General features: G+C 38.8%; 1 pseudogene; it reads right to left on the reverse strand.

Annotated features, from left to right (window-relative positions):
• Positions 1-13,175: 13,175 nt before the first annotated feature.
• Positions 13,176-13,838, reverse strand: LOC143680436 (GTP cyclohydrolase 1 pseudogene; annotated as a pseudogene).
• Positions 13,839-26,284: the final 12,446 nt, after the last annotated feature.

Below are 26,284 nucleotides of genomic sequence, written 5' to 3' on the forward strand. Positions count from 1 at the left end.
TTTCTTTTAGTGCATGACTTTTCTCACAGGTGCAAATATTTCTTGTGTCACTAACAATTATTAATGAATAATGAAATAAGTGATGTCTGGAAGAACAACACCTTAACATATATCCCCAAGTGTAAACCAAGGGGGGAATGAAATCTACCTAATTTATCAGACTCCTGTATCCTTTTAGTTAAGTAGGCTTGACTTATCCTTTGTGGAGTTAACTTGGGGTTTCATAACAAACCCCAAGATTGGGGACTCATCTTATTGCTCTGGTTGTCTGCACTGCTTGTGAGAATATCAAGAATTGAGAGTATGAGGCTGCAGGTCATTTTGCCATTGCACTGAATGAAATTAATAATTTTAGTGAGGGGCTTGTAATTGACAGTGCCATCCTGTGGCCAACATTTTTGTTGTATCTAAAGGATATTGTGGCCAAGCCAAATTGCAGAGAAAAATAAATTTCTTTGGTTTTATTTTTTTTTTGATTGGAGTCTAAATTTCAATTAAAATGAAGGGGGTTGCTATGTTCTAGCGATTTTGCTTGAAGGAGTCTTATGGAGATCTGCTCATGGAGACATATTTTGCTCCCTTTGTAGCTAATGGTTACCAGCTCCAATGAAGGTTTACAGTCTTCCTGGGGACTTGTATCTAGGGATGTGCTGACTCTTGTTCGGGATCTGTGCATAGGTGGCTTATGGACATCTGCTCATGGAGACTTATGTTTATTGGATCCCTTCAAGGCTAATGGTTATTAGCTCCTTTGGTGGCCTATGGGCAGGTATAGGTTTAAGTGAAATTGCCCACATCCTTGATCCAGTAACAACAACAAAGAAGGCATCCCTGGTTTGTTGTCAGGGAACAGGAGAGTACATGTAGTATTTCCCTCAAGGCATTCTCCAGGCTACTTTAAGTGCTGTATGGGGAAAAATGACCTTGGAGCTGGAAATTTTTGTCTGAGATCAGATTTTTTGGCCAGGTATGCTAAGGTGGGCTAAGGTGTCACTGGGATGCTGGACAAATCTCTAAAGGGGAGGATCTGGGCAGAAAGGCATCACTTACCTAAGGTTGAATTAGTTATAAGTGTTTGAGTGCCATGGAGGTGGACTGGCATAATGTTTTGATGGTCTGAGCTGGTGAAGTAAAGCCATCAATTGCATGGAAACCTGACAACTGTGCTGGTTCAAGGAGCATAGTGACTGGGAGGCAGTTCCCATCACCCTGAGGGACCAGAAACTCAAATCTCAGTCTAACCTCCATTCCAGGGTTTCAGGACCATTATATTAAGGCAAGGATCATTAAAGATTCTGCACAAGACAGTGAGGCAAAGCATATCAGAGTTATTGAGGGGATAAAGTAGGGAAAGAGCAGTGGGAGAGCAGGCAGGTGGGAGCCAGTGAAACCTGCCAGCAAAAGGAAAGAAAAATGGCTCTGGTTCTTTGTTCTGGGAACTGTGTTTTAAAGGTAAAGTGACACCAGGAGGGGAGGGTGACTATTAGGTGGTGTGTTTTCCCTTGATTGGATGGGGGCTTGTTGAATTAGGGTTTGATTGATTACTGAGGTATTGACACATCATTCTCCTTTGATGTGCAGCTGCATGTGTCAGGCAGGGTGAGACACTGGTAGGGGAGGGTGTTATCAGCAGAAACAGATTATGACCATATTTCTCATTGTTTGGGATGTCTTCATTCACCTAGAGGATACAACACCAGCTAGTATAGCAATTGGTTCATATCTGGATCCTTGGACCTGCCAAAGTCACTGAGGAAGGGGACTGAGGGTGCTCTGCATCAAGAATTCCCTTTGTTCTTAGAATTATTTTCCTGAGAACTAACATATATCATCAAACATTTCAAGATTTTGTTGCCAAAAAAGTGAATATCTGTATAATTATATTTTGACTTTATTTCTTTAGTCATGAGTGAGAATACTTGAAATGTTTATAAATCACTTGTTTGTGAGTGATTTGTTTTCCTGTGAACTGCCTCTTGAAAACATCACTTATATTTTATAGCTGATCAAAAGCACTTAGACTTCCAAATGTCACCTGGAATTTTTCTAAATAGTGTCATTATTCTTTCAATTTTGTAAGTAGTGTTTCTTTGAATATAGATTTCTTTTAATAGACCATCAAATTTATTCATTTTGTTTCAAAGCTTCTGATAATTGCAACTTGCCTGTTGAGAAATATCAAAATCAATATTATCAAAATATTTTTTAAAAACTGTCTCCTTTTGTTAGTAGTTGTATGTTTTCACAGTCATTTATTTCTGTGCCATACTAAAATATCAAAATAGGATTAACAATTAAAATTGAGTATCAGTGTGTGAGAAGGAGCCAAACACAATGAATTGTATTCTCTTACATGAATGATTTTCTATTCCAATCATTGTTGGAGAATCACCTCCATAGAGACTTTAATAGTTTTACTAAGATATTTAGTACTTTGCAGGCTTCTTTCTGGTTATTAACCATTCGATTTATCTATTGCCTCCCAGTCAACTTTCTTTTCTCTCCTTTTTCCCCCTACTGATACTGCATTCTTACTTATTAAAGTTTTGTTTTCAATATCTACAGCTTCTCTTTATTAATAGTATTTCACCCTTTCCACTCAGACCAAAAGGCAAAATCAATACGGACACAGACATAAAAAGGAACAAAAGTTAAATAATGTTTTGTCCTGATATAATGAAGAACCCAGACATGTTATAACTCAAAATCAAGTCAACAACTCAAATTTACATGGACTAGATGCATGTTGAGATGACCTGCAAATGGAGCAAAGCAGGTTTTTCCACCATGGGGGAGGAAGACAATTAAAGCTCTAGCAGATAGGGCAAAATTTCCTACAAACTACAGAGGAGGGAAAACAGCTGAAACCCAAAGAATAGTCTAGAATCTGATCAGCAGAAAGGTGTGCCATATAAGGGGGTGCATAAGTTTCATTGGAAAACATTTTTTCTGTATTAATTATAACAGTTTGCTCTTTTGGGGCATGTACAGATAAATACAAATGAATATATATATTAATTTTCCCTTTTGAAAAGAATAAGAACCACTTTGCCCTTCTCTTCCTTAGAGCATTTTAAAAACTTGTAATTTTAAATCCTCTTTTGTACTTTTGAGATATATGTATATCACTTCAAAAGCTAAATAATATTTTTGCCAATTTTAAAACCCAGAAACTTCTTGATCACAATGACTTGAGTGCCAATTCTTTGAAATGTAAACCATGAAAGAAGTTAGCACCCTTACCTTCCCTTTCCATGGAGTTTAATTTTGATGTCTGGTTTCAAGTTGTAACGAGCTACCTGCCATAGAGATATGAGAGGTTTATTTCTTTGGATAAAAACAATTTATAAACATGGACCAGTCCATCCAAGTTTCAGGGAAATTTATCAGGAATGTTGTACAATGAATGGTGTTGTCAAAGCAAGCCTTCTTATTTGAGGTCTAGTTATTATTTATCCTTTGGATATGGATGTGATAGGCTGGATGTGATTAGCCATCTAAAAAATGAATATCTGATAATTATGCTTTCTATGCAATTTCCCTAGCAGATTGCCTGTGATGTACTGCATTCTGATTTAAAGCTTGTTCAATAATACAAAAGTATTTCTTTCTTTTCTACCTTTATGTTATCAGACAAAGGTAGTGGATTCTTTACCTGATGCACTCAACGGGCAATTCCTGAGACACTGGGGTTTCAAAGACAGAAAGAGCTTATTATTAGGCATGAAGTAGGAGAGCAGTTGGCATATCACCCCAAAAGATGTATCCCTGAGTTTAGGGCATTCAAGGTTTTATGGATTTGAGCAAGGGGAGAAGAGCTCATTACAATTTTCAATAGCAATTTCTAAGTGGGTAAGGAGACAATGATATTATTATCATTTCAAAAGGAGAACTTAGAAAGGAAGAGAGGCTGGTTTTCATTCCAATACTAAAGGTGTAAGCTTAAAGGAAAGGAAATAGTTAACTTTCAAATAACAAAATCTAGCCAACACAACTTACAAATGCAAGGGGCTGGAGCTAGTTAATGACTGACTTCAAAATCGTCATTAACATTAGCGTTTGGGCCTTTACCCTGTAAGTTGTATTAAGAAAATGACCAGAAAAAGGAAAACTCTTCTCTGACAATCACAAAGGCACAAGATAAGGGCTTTTACAATCATTCAGATATCAGGGCAGCTGAATTATAGTCTAAGAATTTCAGATATCCACCTTCTGTCTACTCCAATATACCAGAAAGCAAAAAGGAAAATCTATATAATGATTCAGTGATCAAAATCATCCCTAAAGCCTAATTTCTCAGTTACATCTGTGAACAGGTTTTCTGGGTTGGGAAAAGGTTTTTTTTAAGTTATATTTCCCTAACAGTTGCTTCATATATAGCAATCATGCTTAGGAGTTTACCTGTATTTAGTCATTTATTCCTCGAGAAATATAATAATGTGAGTGTGATGTTATCATATGTATTTTTGTAAATTAAAACTTTAATGTACCAAGGTTTTTTGTTTGTTTTTGTTTTGTTTTGTTTTTTCATCATCAATCACCATAGCCTAGGGGGTGTGAAAAATAATAATCAGCTAGACCTAAGTCCCATGCCTCCCTGTAACTAGAGAGACAGGATGTTGTGATTGGAAGCTCTGTCAAACAACATGGAATCACCAAATAAAAGACTGATGGATAAGCAAAACTGATGTCACCACTTCCCCAGACTGTGTGGTCATCTAACAAACAAGGACACTTGGAATATTTCCTTGGAAGAAGGAAATCTGAAATTTTTCTCAATTTAAAGTTCTTGGGATTTTCTTTTAAGGGGAAAGACACAGAGACTTAAATATCCAGTCACTGGGGGAGTGGGAATTTGACTGATGATATTTTGGTGATAGCATCCTGAACACTAATATTTTACACATATGACTTACATTAAGCTTTGATCAGGTCTTGTCCTAGTATAATGCTGTGCCCTCAAAAATTAAAAAGAATGATAGTATTTCTCCAACTAAGCGAATGTTTGGTTTTTTTAATCCAGACTAATGCCTCCCTCTTCCCATCAATGACACTTTCCACTGAATCTTGTAAATATTCCTCAATATGGAAATTTGTAAATGTGAAAAAAATTGGTCATAAATACATTTTCTACCATCCTTAGTCAATGAAATATCTAACTTTATAGTTGTCAAGCTATTTTTATTATTGCCACCTAAAGGAGCTGATTTTTTCAGTCACAGCACTTTAATAATTAAAATAGAACCAACTTCAGGTACATGCATACACATATATAAAATTCAAACAATTTAACTGAATGACACATTTAAATGTATCACATTCTTAAAAATCCCTCCAAACTGACTCCATATATGAAAAAGTTAGTTTGACAAATTACAGACCACAGTGAAATAGTAAGGGTAATTACTTTGCATTTACTAGTACGACAACAGTCTGGACTTCTATGAAAAGACTTCTAGACAATGTTAGAACAAAGAGTTGTTTTTAAAAAGTACAAATGATCTCAGAGACATGACTGTACAGCTAACAATTTCTTTGACCCTCTAAGTACCCCTGTTTTTACTTTAAAATGCTAAGCATGAGTTTAGTGCTTAGAATTCTACCTCTAAATGTCTAAATGTGAAGTAAGATCATGATTATGCCAGACAAGATTGAAAAAGGAATTCAAAATCCACTAACACTATTCTTTAGAAAATCCAAGTACAGAAAAACCAGGTAATATTATAAATTGGAAATAATTAAAACAGAAAGTACCTCAGCCATCTCACTGCATCATAAACCAAATAGTATGAAAGTGTCAGAGATAAGACTTATATAGCACAACCAACCTTAAATCAATAATTGCTAGTTCTTCTCTAGGTAATGGGATAAACTTGCAGACCATGATGTCAAACAAATAAGAGACTTCTCTAGGGAATTACTGTGTATTGGGGTGAGGGTTGCTTTGTCTTAATTTGACCTACAGTGCCACAGTGATGGAAGTTTTAAGATGTTTATTAATAAGGCAACACCTTCCTGGACTAAGATACCTATATCACCTGTACAGAGTTTACATTAAAAACAAAACTCACATAGACCACATGGAAAACTAGTCATAGGCTTCCTGTTGCATTTTCACAGATATCAACAATAAGCTTTGATTAAAACACTGGACATCTCATAAAGCAGTCTCTACAGTTACTTCATCCTTCATTCTCTCATGTTTGTGAAAGTGATGGTTCTCAGACCCAGAAATGATGTACACTTAAAAAATTTCTGGAAGGACTGAGGAAAATATTGGTAAGACCAAAAAAAAAATGTTTTGAAATGTGTAAATGGAACATACAATCTAAGCTGCCAAGAAATTTCTAAAAGTAAAACTGTGAAGACTATTATTTGCAGTGTCTATATGAAGTCTTATAAAATAATGCCTTTTAAAAAAGGCAAATGTGCCTATACCCAAAAGGTGTGATATTCTCATCAAGGCATGGACACTTCAATGTCTAAATCCCTGTATATTGACATGAGAATAAACTTGTAAGCAGCTCCAGAAACTAATTTCCTGTACTTGGATTTAAAAAGAATAGAAGGTAGAAATGTGCCTTTTTAACCTACAGTAAAATCTGAAGCACAGATACCTCACTATCTCCCATTAGTGACTAAAATTAAGAGTTGATATTTAAAATATAAATTTGCAAAAAATAAAGTATCACTGTTGGCTTAAACATGACTAAAATAGAACCTATTGGACTTAGAATTCAAAAAGTAACATTTTATATTATTATATAATATAAATTACTATGTACATAAATTAAAGTACTCTCAGTAATATACCATTTTTGTTTGAGGAGGTAAAAATAGTATATGTAAGTGTTGCATGAAAGGCAATGTGATGTTTGCGACCACTTACCTTATGGGCTTGGATTTACAGACAACACAGACTTCAGTCATATAATAAAAATAATTTATTAGGAAAATAATTAAAAGGTTGTTAAAAAATAAAACATAGTTGCATCACAGGCAGAATAGCACCAACACCTGAAACAAAGATCCTCCTTTCCTCTCAGATAAGATTATTTCTCTCTTCCCCTCCTTCTCCTTCTTTTTCTTCCCTCTAACTGCTTGCATACAGTTTATACATTATCTTTACACAATAGTGGCCAAATTCCAATTAGCTTACATGACCAGGCCAAGTTTGGTTCTTTGGGAACTGGCTAGGGGTGGAGAGGAGTTTCCTGGGACCTAGATAATTTTATTAAAGTACATCTCCTTCTGGGAGCCAGTCATCACAGTTGGAGTGCACTTCAACAAGTTATGTTGGCAATGGCAACATCAGTTGAGCAGAACAGACCCTACAAATTTACCTTTCCCTTAGAGTACCATAGTCCTTCCCTATTTCCAGCACTCTTGATTCAAATTATCATACAGTTCCAACAAAATACATTTAATTTCCCCTTTCCAGCACACTAAGGTTATTTGAATGGCAATGGTTTTCTGTATAATTTACACTATTGGCAGTTCACTTTAATGTCACCGCTAAAAGGTGGGAATAATAAAATACAGGGTTCACACTGTTATAGGCCTAAGACTTATCCCCAAGAGAACTTCTTTTATTGCTCAGATGTGGCCTCTCTCTCTCCAGTCAACACAACAAGCAAACTCATTGCCCTCCCCATGTCTATGTGAGACATGACTCACAGGGGTGTGGACCTTCCTGGCAATGTGGAACAGAAATCCTACAATGAGCTGAGACTCAGCATCAAAGGATTAAGAAAACCCCTAGAATGAGCTGAGACTCAGCATCAAAGGATTGAGAAAACCTTCTCGACCAAAAGGGGCAAGAGTGAAATGAGACATAATGAGACAGAATAATGTGTCAATGACTGACAGATTCCAAACAGAGTTGAGAGGTAATCCTGGAGGTTATTCTTATGCATTAAATAGATACCACCTTGTTAGTCAAGATGTAATGGAGAGGCTGAAGGGAGCTGCCTGGAAATGTAGAGCTGTGTTCCAGTAGCCATTTCTTTTTAGGAAGCTTTTGAATGACTAATTCAATTTCTTTACTTGTGATTGGTTTGTTGAGGTCATCTATGTCTTCTTGAGTCAAAGTTGGTTGTTCATGTCTTTCCAGGAACCCGTCCATTTCCTCTAAATTGTTGTATTTATTAGCGTAAAGTTGTTCATAGTATCCTGTTATTACCTCCTTTATTTCTGTGAGGTCAGTAGTTATGTCTCCTCTTCCATTTCTGATCTTATTTATTTGCATCCTCTCTCTTCTTCTTTTTGTCAATCTTGCTAAGGGCCCATCAATCTTATTGATTTTCTCATAGAACCAACTTCTGGCCTTATTGATTTTCTCTATTGTTTTCATGTTTTCAATTTCATTTATTTGTGCTCTAATCTTTGTTATTTCTTTCCTTTTGCTTGCTTTGGGGTTAGCTTGCTGTTCTTTCTCCAGTTCTTCCAAATGGATAGTTAATTCCTGAATTTTTGCCTTTTCTTCTTTTCTGATATAGGCATTTAGAGCAATAAATTTCCCTCTTAGCACTGCCTTTGCTGCGTCCCATAAGTTTTGATATGTTGTGTTTTCATTTTCATTCGCCTCGAGGTATTTGCTAATTTCTCTTGCAATTTCTTCTTTGACCCAGTCGTTGTTTAGGAGTGTGTTGTTGAGCCTCCACGTATTTGTGAATTTTCTGGCACTCTGCCTATTATTGATTTCCAACATCATTCCTTTATGGTCCGAGAAAGTGTTGTGTAAGATTTCAATCTTTTTAAATTTGTTAAGACTTGCTTTGTGACCCAGCATATGGTCTATCTTTGAGAATGATCCATGAGCACTTGAGAAAAAGGTGTATCCTGCTGTTGTGGGATGTAATGTCCTATAAATGTCTATTAAGTCTAGTTCATTTATAGTAATATTCAGATTCTCTATTTCTTTGTTGATCCTCTGTCTAGATGTTCTGTCCCTTGATGAGAGTGGTGAGTTGAAGTCTCCAACTATTATGGTATATGAGTCTATTTCCCTTTTCAGTGTTTGCAGTATATTCCTCACGTATTTTGGGGCATTCTGATTCGGTGCGTAAATATTTATGATTGTTATGTCTTCTTGTTTAATTGTTCCTTTTATTAGTATATAGTGTCCTTCTTTGTCTCTTTTAACTGTTTTACATTTGAAGTCTAATTTGTTGGATATTAGTATAGCCACTCCTGCTCTTTTCTGGTTGTTATTTGCATGAAATATCTTTTCCCAACCTTTCACTTTCAACCTATGTTTATCTTTGGGTCTAAGATGTGTTTCCTGTAGACAGCATATCGAAGGATCCTGTTTTTTAATCCATTCTGCCAATCTATGTCTTTTGATTGGGGAATTCAGTCCATTGACATTTAGTGTTATTACTGTTTGGATAATATTTTCCTCTAACATTTTGCCTTTTGTATTATATATATCATATCTGATTTTCCTTCTTTCTACACTCTTTTCCATATCTCTCTCTTCTGTCTTTTTGTATCTGACTCTAGTGCTCCCTTTAGTATTTCTTGCAGAGCTGGTCTCTTGGTCACAAATTCTTTCAGTGACTTTTTGTCTGAGAATGTTTTAATTTCTCCCTCATTTTTGAAGTATAATTTTGCTGGATATAGGAGTCTTGGTTGGCAGTTTTTCTCTTTTAGTATTTTAAATATATCATCCCACTGTCTTCTAGCTTCCATGGTTTCTGCTGAGAAATCTACACAAAGTCTTATTGGGTTTCCCTTGTATGTAATGGATTGTTTTTCTCTTGCTGCTTTCAAGATCCTCTCTTTCTCTTTGACCTCTGACATTCTAACTAGTAAGTGTCTTGGAGAACGCCTATTTGGGTCTAATCTCTTTGGGGTGTGCTGCACTTCTTGGATCTGTAATTTTAGGTCTTTCATAAGAGTTGGGAAATTTTCAGTGAAAATTTCTTCCATTAGTTTTTCTCCTCCTTTTCCCTTCTCTTCTCCTTCTGGGACACCCACAACACGTATATTTGTGTGGTTCATATTGTCCTTGAGTTCCCTGATACCCTGTTCAAATTTTTCCATTCTTTTCCCTATAGTTTCTGTTTCTTTTTGGAATTCAGATGTTCCATCCTCCAAATCACTAATTCTATCTTCTGTCTCTTTAAATCTATCATTGTAGCTATCCATTATTTTTTCTATGTTTGCTACTTTATCCTTCACTTCCATAAGTTCTGCGATTTGTTTTTTCAGTTTTTCTATTTCTTCTTTATGTTCAGCCCATGTCCTCTTCATGTCCTCCCTCAATTTATCGATTTCATTTTTGAAGAGGTTTTCCATTTCTGTTCGTATATTCAGCATTAGTTGTCTCAGCTCTTGTGTCTCATTTGAGCTATTGGTTTGTTCCTTTGACTGAGCCATATTCTCAATCTTTTGAGCGTGGACAGTTATCTTCTGCTGCTGGCATCTGGGCATTTATTCAGATTTCTCTTGGTGTTGGACCCAGCAAGGTTGTAATATTTTTCTGTGAAATCTCTGGGTTCTGTTTTTCTTATCCTGCCCAGTAGGTGGCGCTCGTGGCACCCGTTTGTCTGCGGGTCCCACCAGTAAAAGGTGCTGTGGGACCTTAAACTTTGGAAAACTCTCGCAGTCCTGGGGGTTCGCTAGCCGAAGCGGCTTGAGCCGGCCCTCGGTCCGAACGCAGGGAGGGTTGCTGGTCGCCGCAGCCAGGGAAAGAGCCCGTCCGAATTTCCTAGTCGGCCCTGGGCAACAAGCGTGGCGGGAGGGCGCCAGCGGCAGCGGCCCGCCCGAGAGAGTGCACGTTCCCCGGGAGTCACGGGTTTGGAAGGGGCCTCCCCCACCCATCACCGTTCTCCGCGGGCTGGGGATTTCCGATCCAATTCTCTCAGTTGGTCCGGGGGGCTGCGCGTGGTGTGGGCGCCAGTCGCCTTGGTTTCAGGGGACCGCCTCTCCAATTCTCCCAGCCGGCCCGGGAAGGGGGAAGGGAGTAACTCCGGCCGCTTGCCACCCCGCCCGGTAAGGCCCGCGTGCCTCAGCGATCTCACCCGAGCTGCTTCTCTCAGCCAGCCAGCCGTTCCAGGATGGGGTACGCTGTCTTTTTTATCTCTGTTGTGGCTTTGGGCGCTTTCTGTATCGTTTCTACTCCCCTAGTAGGTGTCCTGGAGAAGAAACTAAGATCCGCGCGTCTTACTAAGCCGCCATCTTCCAGGAAGTCCCAGTAGCCATTTCTTGAAGAGGATTGCATAATGATATAGCTTTCACAATGTGACTATGTGATTGTGAAAATCTTGGGTCTGATGCTCCTTTTATATACCTTATAAACAGATGAGTAAAACATACAGAATAAAAATAAATAATGGGAACAAATGTTAAAAATAAATTTAGATAGAAAGATTAGTGATCAATGAAAGGGAGGGGTAAGGGGTATGGTATACATGAATTTTTTTCTTTTGTCTTATTTCTTTTTCTGAATTTATGCAATGTTCTAAAAAATGATAATGATGAATATGCAACTATATGATGATATTGTAAATTACTGATTATATATGTAGAACAGAATTATCATAAGTTAAGGATGTTTGTGTTTGTTGTATATTTTTTTAAAAATTAATATAAAAAATTTGTCTTCTCTGTGCTACTTTATCACTTCATCTCCTTCATAAAAATACTTCTAAGCTGTCTACCCTTCATAAAACTTCCTTAATGCTAAGGAATCCTCCAATCATTCCTAAATTAGAGTGATAAGTGTTTCACATCTGTTTAATTATTAGCTAATATATTTGGTTTGTTAAGTATTTAATGCATGTTTATTAGCTGTTGTGTTGATAATTTTAATTGTTAAATGATGAAGCTTATTTAAAAATGGATTTTAAATTTTTAAATAACAATTTTTATTTAAAAATCATTTTTTAATTAAAAAAATGATTTTCAAAAATAAATTTTTAAATAACTTTATTAAATGTCAAAGAATCTGGCTTTTGATTACTTGGACATTTTTACCTCAGTATGTGAAAGAAGCTGAATTTATACTAGATTCATTTATATCAATCAGAATATTTCTGTTAATAAATGCTTTCATAAATAGAAAAAAACTAATTCTTGGCTTAAAGAGTTTATATTCTAATTAAAATATACTTGAACCAGAGCATGGTATAAAACAATCACAATAAAGAGATAAAAATGCTTGAAGAATTTAAAAAACAGAGAGATAAAAAATAATCTAAATTCTCATAGAAATGACAGATGCAAGACTTTTAAATAAGAAAATAACATTTAAGCTAAATTGAACTGAGAAATTTTAAACATATTATAAATAATCATTTATGTGTTCTAAATATGAAGTGTATAGATACCTGATTATGTTCTAAGCTCAAGCATAAATTTATTCCCTTCCTTCATTATTTTATAATACCTCTCTCCCTTTCATGAATACTGCTATTAAAAAATATGCAAGTTCAATGGCTATTTAAATTTATTATCAAATTTATGTCTAATTATATTCAGTCTAGATAAATAAAAACTATAAGTGAAATGAATACAGAAAATAAAAAAATTAAAGAAAGATTTTATTTGTTAATGTCATTTTTTATTATAAATTCTAAATAATTGTAGAGAAGTATAAAGAAGGAATTTATGAAAAAATTCTAACTGTCATAATCAGTACTAACCAAAACTTAGTAGGTCTATTTTTTGTATATTTCAAAAAAAGGAAAGCTTTTGTACCAAGCTGAATATTCATATAAAACTGAAGTTAAATTCTCTGTTCTATTAACATGGATAGTTAATATGCTTTTAATATGAAGTGTTTTAAAAAATAATTTTTTCTTAAGTATCCAAGTACTGTGTCAAGAATATTTTGCATCAGAATAATATCCTTATTAATGTTTATGTTAACATTATCCTTTATTTCAGAAGACAAGTTTTCTCACTGTTAGGGGAAAACCTTACAAATAATTTCTTTTTCATTTTGTATAAATAAGATGCTAAAATGACTTAACTTATTGCATAAAAGGGATATGGTAAATATCACAAGTTGTTTTTATTTTGACTTGCTTTAAATAAATCTTAAGCAAAATCAGTGACAAGGAGTAAAGTTCACATCTGTAACAATTGAAAATACAACGTACAAACCATTAAGACCAAACAATGCTACTGGTAGTATTATCTGCAAACCACATAGCAGGCACAACCATTCAGTTCCTAATGAGAGTTAGAAACTCCTTCTGAGACTTTGGTTATTCCCAGAACACACCCAACATCATGCTGGTCCAAGTTTTGCTGTACATTTTCAGTACTTTTTGCATTATCATACACATGTGTATTGATTGAACCACCACACCAAGTCCAGCAGGTTTCAAGTCTTCTGCGATTGCTACAGCAATTTATTTTGTAACATGCTCTTGAGCTTGCAATCTTCTATTATAGATTTCTATAATTCTTTTGCTATCTGGCTAAGGCCAAGGATTGGTTTGTTAAGAAGATAACTAATATGGATCTTTCCAACAAATGGATGATATTCTACATGGAAAACATATCTATGTCTTTCACAATCACCATCTTATCATGATCTTCCCCAAATACAGTATGTAAGAATACTGGAGATGGTTTTCTGGTAGCCCTTGTTGAAGAACTACATGGCCTTACCTGACCTCCAGGGCATGTGAGCAGCATTGGCCACTGGGGATCCTCACCTGATGAGCACAGGAGCTATGAGTAGGTGGCCATCAGGTTAGGGAGGTTCAGATTTTATCCCTTTTGCCACTGGACCTCTGGCCCTTCCAGCCATTCTTGGGCTGGGCACTCTTGGTCTCAAGCCATGATGGCTTCTCCATTGACCAGCTCAGCCCAGGCACCATGACTCCTACTAAGGGAGCCCTTTACTGCACCAGGGACCCTGAGGTTTCCTTGCTGGTGCTTGTCCGGCGCCGTCTCGCTCAGCTTCTGGTCCCCGGCCGGCGGAGGGAACAGGAGGGAGAGAGAGACAGACGCAGACAAACCGACTCAAGTGACAGACACGGGTTCGAGACACGCTGCAGTTGTGAGCACAGACCTTTACTGGAGCTAAGCTTGCATTCTCTGTAACAGGTTCCGCGCGGGCTAGAATACCCCGCGGGGGAACAACCTCTATGCGGCCGTCAGGTACGGCTCCCTATGGGTCGTCTCCACCCACCCCGTCCAGGTAACCTCTTATATACTGTGCCCAAACCCAATAGGTTAGTGCCACGTATACAGAGGTGATTGGAAGACAGGGTTGGTGGGCGCGTGCGTCATACGCGGAAACAGGATGCGGGCGCCATCTTGACTCACTCGATGGGCAGGGGGAACTCTAGAGCAGGCCGCAGCGTGTCCACTAGGCCAGACCCGGGAGGCGGCTCTCCACATCTCCCCTTTTTTTATTTATTTTGACCCAGTGTCTCCATTGATGAGTGTGCTCCCGTGGGCCTGAGTGGCCCACTACATGTTTTGGTGCTTTGGGGAGTCTGGACTAGGCTTGCTAGGCACCAACCAGAATGCCACCTCATATAGAGACCGGAGAGCCCGTGAGCTGGAAACCACGTGACTCTCCCTGCAGTGCTTCGCCTCGCAACTGGGTTATGAGGGGGGGCAGGAGAGCGGCAACCAGAATCGAGAGTGTCGCTAGGTGTCTCTGTGCAATGGCTGGAGTCTAGTCTGGCCAGGACTGCGACTTCGCCTAAGAGATCAGCCTACGACCAAAATTATGACTGCTGGTGCCGCCTTTTATACCCGGGACACAGCCATGGGCCTTGCAGCGGGTCTTGCTTTCGAGCGTCCCGCCCTGAGTGGCCGGGATGGGTCATACGGTGAAATGGGGGACTGGGCAGCAGGGCGGTCGTTGTCAGGAGCACCAGGGGCGAGTGACATAGCCAACATGGTAGTAACACGCAATTGCTGCTGTGTCTGGAACAAGCGTTCTAACAAGCATTTAACAGTGACTAATCCCACTAATAGTCCCACCGCTACGAGAATCCAAGTAGTCAAATTGGGCCAAGAGAACCAAGAGGTGACTCGGTTCCACAGACTTTGTACAGTCTCGCCCAGTTTGGAAAGGTCGAAGGCAACGGGGGTTAACTTGATCTTCCCAAGCACTTTAAGGTCTGATTCCACCTGTTGGGAGAGTGGGGGGTATTAAAACTGGTCCCCCCTTCTAAACAGTCGAAGGGTGACCGGCGTTTTCGTTGCCATCTCGTCAGTCGCCGCCGTCATCAGCAGAGTTGGAGGCCTGATCTGATGGTTCAGGTTGAAGGCTTGTTGGTTTTTTGGGCAACAGCTCCGTGGCCTCCTCGGGCGATGTCACGGTTCTCACCAGTCTTTCCGGAACCCACACTGGTTGACGTCCTGGCTCCTGGGGAAAAACACAAACAGAGCCTCTGGCCCAGCTGAGCACTGGGTCAGGGCCTTGCCACTGTCCCGACAGGACATCCTTCCATCGGACTAAACCTCTATGTGGAGGGTTTGGAGTGGTGTGCTGAAGCGCAGGTGTCATTCCTTGTGAGTTTTCATTCAAAAAGTTATATGTAAACAAGGTTACAGACAGTTGAGCTTTTGGGGACAGGCCGTGGCCTATACCCTCTTTCTGTTTTTTAAGCAAGTCTTTGAGAGATCTGTGCGCTCTTTCAATGATTCCCTGCCCTTGGGGGTTGTAAGGGATACCATGTTTTAATTGTACTTCCATATTATCACAAAATTTTTGGAAGGTTCTACTGGTATAAGCAGGTCCATTATCTGTCTTTAATATTTTTGGCTTACCCCACGCTGCCCAAGCGGCAAGGCAGTGTGCAATGACTTGGTGGACTTTTTCTCCTGTCTCAGCAGAGGCAAATAATATCTGAGACCATGTGTCTACTGACACATGCAGGTATTTAATTTTACCATAGACTCCATGCAATTATTAATGGCTCTTAAATCATGTAACAATCTCCATCTGCCTGATTTTTTCTTTATGACAAAAATAGGGGTGTTCCAAGGTGATGTAGAGGGAATGATGTGGCCCTTTTTTAGCTGATCTGACACTAGAGTGTGTAATGCTAAGAGTTTTTCCTGTGATAAGGGCCACTGAGGCACCCAGACTGGAGTCTTAGTTTTCCACCTTAGTTTTATAGGTGTGGGTGGGAATCTCTCCTCAGTGGCCCCTAGGAAAAACCCAGGCCTCGTCTGTCAGAATTGGAGACAGCTTGTATAGGCCTTGCGCGCCCCTGCAATGAGGCTCCTAAGCCTTTGCCGGGGACATATCCCATTCCTTTTAACAAGCGCTTAGAAGTTGGAGAGCAGCCACTGGTCAAGGTAACGTCCATCTGGGTTAGAATGTCTCTTCCCCACAGGGAAACGGGCAGGGCTAATACATAAGGCTGAAAACTACCTTGATGTCCTTCCTCACCTGCCCAGTGGAGGGCAGTGGCACTCAGCATGGGTGCTGAGACCTGGCCTATTCCTCTAATGGTGTCCTCCGCCTTGCACGTCGGCCAGGTGGAGGGCCAGTCTTGTTGTCTTATAATTGATCGATCGGCCCCGGTATCTAGCAGGCCCAGGAAGGATCTGCCTTGTACCTTAATAGTCAGCATGGGTCGAGACTCCAGAGACATATGGAGGCCCTCAAAAACTTCTCCAGAAGACCCAAATCCCTTATCTCTTCTCTGTCTGGGTCTACTCGGAAAGAATGTATGTAAGCTGGGTAAGAGCAAGAGCTGTGCCAGCTTATCACCTTTTGCAATGACCAGAGTACCTTGCTGAGATTGTACCATAATTTGGGCGTAACCTGTGAAATCTGAATCTACAACGCCTGGTATGACTGTTAGTCCTTTCAGGGCTGTGGATGCCCTCCCTATTATGAGCCCAACAGTCTTCGTTGGTAAGGGCCCTTTAAAGGAGGTCCCTATCAACTGGACACCCATGGAGGGGGTCAGTACGAGTCTGGAGGTGGCACAGAGGTCCAGTCCTGCTGATCCAGGGGATGCGCGAATTTGGACGGGTGTTGTGTCGCCGGATGGCATGCAGGGGGGTCCACCGAAAGGGTGGACCCCCTCTGCCCGTTTTTTGGGTCCTGTTCAGGACGGCCAGAAAGGCGCACACCCTGCGCATTGAAGGCTGACCTACAGTCTTCTGCGCGATGGGGTCCCTTGTGGCAATGGCCACATAGCCTGGTTGCCGCATATGGTCTACCAAACTGTTGAGTGGCAGGTGGTTGGCCTTTATTGGGACAGTTTCTCTTACTGTGTCCCAACTGGCCACAATGATAACATCCTCTTGGCTTTGTTCCTAGGTCTTTGGATGTCTTTGCAGCTACTTGTAAGGAGCTGGCTAGCATGGCAGCTAGACCTGCATTAGTTAACGGGCTACCAGCATCCCTGCAGAGCCGAACCCATTCCGTCAGGTTTTTTCCTCTGTTTTGTGCTAGGATAACTTTACATTCCTTGTTGCACTGCTCAAATATCATTTGTTTAACTACAGTCTCTGCCACTCCTGGATCTGAGAAAATTCTCTCAGCCGCAGTTTGCATTTTGGCTACAAAATCCACGAAGGGTTCTGTGGGGCCCTGATGTATGTTGCTGAGTGAGGCTTGAGCCTCTCCCTCACCTGTCAGCTTTTTCCAGGCTCCTACGAAACAACGGAAAATCTGGGCGTAGACTTCTTGAGGGAACCCTGTTTGATTCTGGGAGTGGGCACCTTTCCCCAATAGCATATCTGCATTCCATCCGCCATGTCTCCCCGCTGCGTTTTTCGCAGCTTGCTCCTCCGCTAACTCTTCGAACCATGCTTTCCAATCTATGTATCGGCCCTGGGGCAAGCAAGCACGGGCCAGCTGATATATATCTGCGGGCGTATGATTCAGGGTGGAAAGGTTTTCAACCATATTCAAGGTAAAAGGAGCATTGGGGCCATACTGATGGACGGCCTGCCTCAATTCTTTTAAAAGTTTGTAATCATGAACTTCCTGACTGCCCCATGCTTGCAGTCGGCACTGGACCTTAACTAATCGGGGAGCTCTCCCGATTCACTGGGGCTACCTGAACGCCCACAGCTCTTAACTCTCACGTAGCAGAAAGCACTTACCCTCTCACGTTGATCAGGCGCGGAGGTTCCGCCGCGAACCCGAGAAGCACGTCCTCACCAGCTCGGGGAGAGGCAGCAGAAGGAGGTTCCCCGTAAGGGCCACCACTTGTCCGGCGCCGTCTCGCTCAGCTTCTGGTCCCCGGCCGGCGGAGGGAACAGGAGGGAGAGAGAGACAGACGCAGACAAACCGACTCAAGTGACAGACACGGGTTCGAGACACGCTGCAGTTGTGAGCACAGACCTTTACTGGAGCTAAGCTTGCATTCTCTGTAACAGGTTCCGCGCGGGCTAGAATACCCCGCGGGGGAACAACCTCTATGCGGCCGTCAGGTACGGCTCCCTATGGGTCGTCTCCACCCACCCCGTCCAGGTAACCTCTTATATACTGTGCCCAAACCCAATAGGTTAGTGCCACGTATACAGAGGTGATTGGAAGACAGGGTTGGTGGGCGCGTGCGTCATACGCGGAAACAGGATGCAGGCGCCATCTTGACTCACTCGATGGGCGGGGGGAACTCTAGAGCAGGCCGCAGCGTGTCCACTAGGCCAGACCCGGGAGGCGGCTCTCCACAGGTGCTCCCACTGTGTTCTTCTCCAGTGCCTGAGAGGGACACTGGAGCCCTTCTGCAATTACAATTGAACACCCCCTGTGACCCTGAGTAAAGGACTGCTTTGGATTCAGCCCTAAACAAACCCAGCAGAGTGCAGCAGTGGGCTCAAGAAGTCTTTTACATTTTTTTCTGATCATCCCCTCGAATGATCTTTTTTGTTGTTGTTAAAATGGAAAGTTTATTTTCTCTGTGCACTAAATAGATTGCAAGCACTGTCATGATAAATGTGTAAGAATATGTAGATCAACCTAAAACAGCAATTCAGGTTAAATGAAGTTAAATGTCTATAAATGTTATGGCAATATAATCCAAAGAAGAATTTTTTCTTCAGTTAATTATATGTTTCAGTAAAATAAAGGTGATAATGGATTAAAGCAAAAGTTAGCTTGTGTTAATTTTCTTTAAAAATAAATTTTCAGCTGTATTAATCTTTGCCAGTTAAATGCTGTGACTAAAATTTTCAAACAAATGCAAAAAGAAAGAAAGGAATTGTTTACCATTTTTGTTTGAATAGTCTAAACACTGCAGACAAACTATTAAGACAACTGATCTGGGACATAGTGTAGAACTGAATACGAGTCTCAAGTTGTGCTAAATGTTCATCAATATTCTGGCACATTTTTTTCCATGATGTGGTCTAATGCCAAACTAGATCCCAATTTATTAAAGAAACACATGGAATACTGTCCCTTTTCTGTTTGTTTTTTTTTTAAGGTCAGGTATACTTCCATATACAAAGGCTGGCTTTCTGAGAAGGAGTTTACAGGAAGTAGTCTGGGGTGATCCAGGTAACATGAGGTTTTCTACAGCAAGGTACTGTTTCAAAATGAAGGAAGGAATATTCTAGAGTGCCATCTAATTCCATTATAGTAATCTGGTTACCACATGGTAATGATAATTGAATGCACTGAAATAGTAACCACACTCTGATCATGACACCAGTTGCATTCTGCCATTAAAAGTTGACAAGAATGAGAAACCAGTGTGAGATCATTGACATGGTTAAATGTCTCAGAAATATCTTGCTCAAATGTGTGGCCAGCACCACATAAAAAAATACCTCACCCACCAGATTATCTTGGTCTGACCATAACAAATCACACATTAGGCTCTCACATAGAACTTCTTATAAATGAACCATGGCTCTTATATGATCAATTATATCTATGGATGGAGAGAGGCCACCACAGAGGCAGAATATCTATTCATCTACTCAAGCTGCAAATGGAAAACAATCAAACACATCTGAGAAATATTTCCAAACATTAACATTTTCATACATTCGTAGACATCATTAATCTTAAAAGCCATATATTGAGTAATTTGTTAGCATTCATTGTTTCCTCTCAATATTGTAATGCATTCTGTATAAACACTTTTAATGCCACCAAAAGAGTCTCAGTCTCCACTGAATAATAACCTTTGTTAACATAGTCACCCATGGGTGGATAGTTGGAGATCCTTGTGTCTGGAAGATAGTATGAAACTTTGTCAAAACTATGCAAAATATTTTTTGGAAACTACTGCAAAAGTAGCTTGTGGTTAAAACCTTCAGGAAGACAAAATTATTCCAAGAAGTAAATTAGAGAAAGAAGAGTTGTGAGCCAAGGAAATAATGAGAAGAATTACAGATAATGACGCGGTCAGTTGAGGCAAAGGGTCTTTGAGAGAAATCAAAAGGACATGAATAAGAGGCAGACAGAAAGCCATACTGAGTGAGGAAGATTTCCATCTATCCATTATGTAATACAATCTATAAAAAGCAAGCTGCAGAATGCTCAATAGATTGTATTTAACAATTCCAAGGACAAAGGTAAAATTAGTTTTAGGAGGATGTTAGAAAATAAAATCACATATTTCTAGGTTTAAACAGTGAATAGGAGTGGGCAGCAGTGATTCCTGGAGCCTGCCTCTGCAAAAAAAGAAAATCTTCAGACTCTACTACCACCAGTTCTTAAGAAAAAAAGAAAGACTTTAGGGCAGTGTGATGATGGCTCAGTAGGCAGCATTCTCACCTGCAGTGTCCAAGACATGGGTTTGATTCCTGGTGCCTGCCCATGCAAAAAAGGTGGAATTACTATGTCTACTCTATAATAAAACTGTCTGAGAAGGAAAGGAAGCTGTGAAGCAGTATAAAATTGGGGATGTGGGGAGGATGGTGATGTCACAATTTGTGTTTCTTCTTAAGGATTGGGGCAAAAAACAAACAAAACATGTTTTTACATTTCCATGGGAAAAAGTCAGTAAGGAACACTGAGGTTCTCTGTGGGTATAATTGATGGAGTAGAAAAGAGGTAATAAGATCAATAATACATGGAGAATAAAATAAAATATTGATGGATATGATCTAATAACTGTTGAAATTGAATTACATAAAATAAATCAATTAAATCATTTAAATTACAATAAGAGGGAAAATACTAGTAGGTATCTCTAAACCAAACAAAGCTCCCATCAATCAGAGAAAATATTAACTCCCTCTTGCCCCAAAACATAAGCTCTATGAAGGTAGAGTCTTATGGACTCCTTGTCTTCAGTGGCTAGTGGTCATTAAATTCTCATGAATTACTTTTCCTTTTTGCATGGGCAGGCACTGGAAATTGAACACAGGTTTCCTGCATGACAGGTGAGAATTCTGCTACTGAACCACCATCACACCACCCTTTCATTAATTACTTTTGAATGTATGAATAAAGCAATGAAGAAATATGCAAAACCTTGATTGACATTCGAGTATGTGTAACCAGTGATGCGAAGTATCTAGAAGATGGAGAATGACTTAGAAGTGGGAGGAAAAGAGCTATGTCACTAATGACACAGGAAACAAAAAGGAGCAATGCCCTTGTGGAAATTGGCCTTATGTAGTATGAGGGACACTACTGGTATTGTAAAGGAAGGAAAAAATGAGCACACGGCTACAGAAAAAAACAATAAAATCCATCATCCAAGGAAGGCTTATTTGTCTCAGTACTTTAAGTACTATACTTAGATCATTTTATTGAACCTAAAAAGAAATGTATGAAGGGTATAGAGCTCATGACAAACACTGACTTCACCTGCCAGTATCTACTTCCAATCACATGATGAGTGAAGGCAGAGACTGACTTAGATGTGCTCTTTGCTGCCATAAACCCTGATATTCACTGCTAACACTAGTAGAATAAAAAGCAAAGACAACTAATTTTTTATGATAGGTATTTGACTTTTTTCCCAAGACAAAGTTGAGAACTTCTGCAAATACTGACCCATCATAATAACTATTGTGCTATCTCTTCATTCATTTACCACTTGTTTTTAGTGTATGGCACCCATAAACACAGATGCTATTACAGCTGTAACAAACAAATCAATACTCATTCTCACATACTCATAATTACCCTCCCTAACTGAAATATTCTTTATGAGAAGGAATCTTGAACCTATTAAATATTACTGCTTTGATTCAAGCTCCAATGCTGGGTTTGGGTACTATGTTAATCTGAATTGCCCAGTAAAAATACAAAGAGCCATGAGAGCTATGACATCTATTGAATGATTGGGCTCCTTGTCTACTTATTCAATAAGAGAAGTATGGGCTGAAGAATGTATCCTTCCTCTTGGAGGCAGTAGAGTGTTTGGCAAATACATCTAGTCAGGAGAACAAGAAAGCAGAGTTCTAGTTAAGAATATTTTAACTTATTATTTTTATAACTTTAAAGATAGGAAATCACTTTTAATCCCCACTTTTCCCATCTACATAAAGTATGATTCTATCAGGCAAAATCTTATAGATGATCAAGTCAAAACAGGATTAATTAAGAGATGTACAATGGTTACCTGAATCTCTAGAAAGTCATGCCCAAGTGGCTGTTGTGGCTAACTAACTGACCCTAAAGGGATCCCTGCTGATCTGCAAATCTCAATGTCCACAGTTTTGCATGCTCCTCTCACTTTGAGGGTACTGGTGGGACCTACATTTTGTTTCTAACCAATAGAATATGGCCAAGGTGATAAGATGCCCTTCCCATTATTAAATTTTATATGGTAAAGATGAAGGTCTTTTGCAAATGTAATTAAAATGCCTAAATCCATTGACTTTGAGATAGTAAAGAGATTGAACTGGGTGGCCCTGACTTAATCATGTAAAGGCACTAAGAAGAGGACCAGGCTTTCCCTGAGCCCAGTCTAATTCCCACTGGCTTTGAAAAAGCAAGCTTTCATGAGTTCCATCACCACAAGAAAATGATTCTTTGAATAAACAAGCTGAGCTGGAAGTATAGTCTTCTTTAGTTAAGCTTACATGTGAACATGCAACCCAGCCAATACCTTGATTGCAGCCAATGAATTCCTATCCAGAGGACAAATCTACATTATGCCCAGTCCTGGCACATGGAGACAGTGATATAATAAATGCACATGATGCTTATGTCATGCTTTAAATTTGTGGTAATTTGTTACACAATAAAAGTCTAATAAACTGTCTTTGTAAGACCAGTGGCTGATAAGTATCAGTGACTGGTATAAGGACACACGTGCCCTAAATGTGTGAGAATAGAGTCAAAGGAATAAATACTATTAGCTCAAGTTCCTTTCTTATTGCCATATGAAGGGATTTTCTATTGATCAAATCAGGAGACCTGGAGAAAACTTTCATTGGGACCATACAATGTCAAAAGTGCATCTCAATGGCAAACAGTATATTGTGTACAGATCACATCTTTTGTCCCTCAGAACCCTTTTTTATGTCTTGCCTGATCAAAAGTACATGTCCCCATACTGGAAGTTCTAGCTAGATCAATTAAGCAAGAAAAAGAAATAAAAGGCATCCAAGTTGGAAAGAAGAAATACAACTTCACTGTTTGCAGATTACATGATCCTATATTTAGAAAATCCAAAAAATCTATAGCATAACTACTAGGGCTATAAAATAAGTACAGCAATGTTTCAGGATCCAAGATGGACATTTAAAAATCAGTAGTATTCTTTACAATAAGTAATGAGCAATCTGATGAAGAAATCAAGAAAAAAAATACATTTACAATAGCAGTAAAAAAGAATGGAATATTTAGGAATTAATTTATCCAAAGACATAAAAGACTTATATAAAGAAATCTGCAAAACATTGCTAAAAGACATCAAGGAAGACTTAAATAAACAGAAGGACGTACCATGTTCATGGATTAGGATACTAAATATAGTTAAGATGTCAATTCCACCCAAACTGATTTACAGATTCAATACCAATTACTATTCCAACAACTTATTTTACAGAAATAGAAAATTGAATAACCAAATTTATTTGGATGGGTAGGGTGCCTGAATACCTAAAAATATCTTAGGAAAGAAAAATGGAGTGGGAGGTCTCACACTACTTCACTTTAAATCTATTGCATAGTTACAATGGTCAAAACAGCATGGTACTGGGAGAAAAGATAGGTAAACTCACCAATAGAATTTAGTTGAATGTTCAAAAATAGACCCTCTCCGCTAAAGACAAATGTTTTTGATAAGGTGGTCAGGTTGATTTAGTTCAGCTCAGAGCAGACTTTTCAACAAATGGTGCTTGGAGAACTGAATATCCATATACAAAAGAATGAAAGAGGACCCGTATCTCACACCTTAGACAAAAATTAATTCAAAATGGAATGAAGGCCTAAATATTAGAGTCAAGAGCAAAAGATTTTTAGAAAAAAATGCAGGGAAATATCCTAAAGACCTTGTGGTTTACCAGACTGTTAACCCAAAGCACAAGCATTGGAAGAAGAAATAAATAAATGGAATCTCCTCAAAATTAAATACCTTTGCATGTCAAAGTACTTTGTCAGGAATGTAAAAATGTAGTTTACACAATGAAAGACAATACTTGGATGCTGCATATCAAAAAAGTATTTAATATTCAGAATATATAAGGAGATCCTGCAACTAAACAATAAAAAGACAGCCTAATTAAAAATGGGCAAAAAATATGGATAGACACTTTTCCAAAGAGGATATACAAATGGCTCAAAAACATATGAAAAGATGCTCAACTTTATTAGCAATTAGTGAAATAAAACCAAAATCACAATGAGATATCTTCTCACACTTACCTTAATGACTGCTATCTACAAATGGCCATTATCAACAAGTGACAAAACTACAAGTTCTGGAAAGGAGTGAAGAAATAGATACACTTATCACTGTTGGTGGAAATTTAGAATGTTCAGTCACTCTAGAAGACAGTTAGGTGGTTCCTCGGGAAGCTAAGTATAGAAGTGCTCTATGATCTAGTATTCTCATTACTAGGTATATGCACAAAATAACTGAAATCAAGGACATGAATGGACATTTTCAATTTATAATGACACTTGACAAATTCCAGAAAATTGAAACAGCACAAATATTCATCAAGAGATGAGTGGATAAACAAATTGTAGTACATACGATGGAATATTGTGTAGTTGTAAGCACAGAATGAAATAATGATGCATGTAACAACATGGATGAAAGTTGAGGACATTATGTTCTGTGAAATAAGCCAGAAACAAAAGAACAAATGCTGTACAGTCTCATTAATATCAACTAACTATTATGAGCAATTTTTGAGAGTTAAAGTTGGGAATACATGTTATTAGGAGATAGAAAGAGGATAAAAATTAGGCATTTGATGCTGAAGGAGTACAGAATGTCCAACAGAATTGAGTGTAAAGATTCAAAAATGGAAAGCACAATAATGTATAATGGTAGCACAATACTGAAAGTAAAACGAACAATGTTGAGTGTGAGCATGGTTGAAATTGGCATGCTAGTGGCATGTATGAAATCAGAAAGTAAAATAGAAGATAAAAAATGGGACTGTGTAACTTAGTGAAACCTAGAGTGGACAATGATGCTGATTAAATATACAATTATGAGGAAGTTTTTTACATAAGGGAGAACAAATGAACGTCACCATTGTAAGATGTTAAAAATGGTTGTTTTATGAAAAAAATAAAATAATGCAAGCTAGGGTCTATAGTTAATGGCAACATTGTAATATTCTTTTATTAATTGCAATGAAGACAATATACCAAAACTAAATGTCAAAAATTGGGGATATTGGGGGAATATGAGTTTCTTATTGTTGCTGTGTTTTTTTCCTTTTTTTTCACTTCATTCTTTGGGTGGAAAGAATGAAGAAATGGAAATGTACTCATACAGATTGTGATAGTGAATTCACAACTATGTGATCATCCTGAGAGTTGCTGATTGTATAATTAGGATGGATAGTATGGTGTGTGCATAAAACTGTATAAAATATAAATAGAAAAATAATACAGATCCTAGAGAAGATTTGGAGAGAATGATATATTTTTCACTGTTGGTAGGGAAGTAGAAATTTGCAGACCCCCTGGAAGGCAATGTGGTAGTTCCATAGGTGGCTAAGTGTAGGGTTGCCATATTTCTTGAAACCCTGTTATTAAGTAGGGTCACTAATAGATAATTGTTGTCTTGTGTTTACAGTGGCATTATCCATGATTTGCAATGAATGGAGGTGATCTAAGGGTACACTGACTGAAGAATGGAAGGAAAAATTGTGATGTATTCCTACAATGGAATATTGAGCTGCTGCAGGAAGGAATGAAGTCATGGAATGAGGAAAAGGGTGAATTAAACTTGAAGGC

The sequence above is a fragment of the Tamandua tetradactyla genome, chromosome 4 (genome assembly GCF_023851605.1).
Source record: "Tamandua tetradactyla isolate mTamTet1 chromosome 4, mTamTet1.pri, whole genome shotgun sequence".
Classification (NCBI taxonomy): Eukaryota; Metazoa; Chordata; class Mammalia; order Pilosa; family Myrmecophagidae; genus Tamandua; species Tamandua tetradactyla.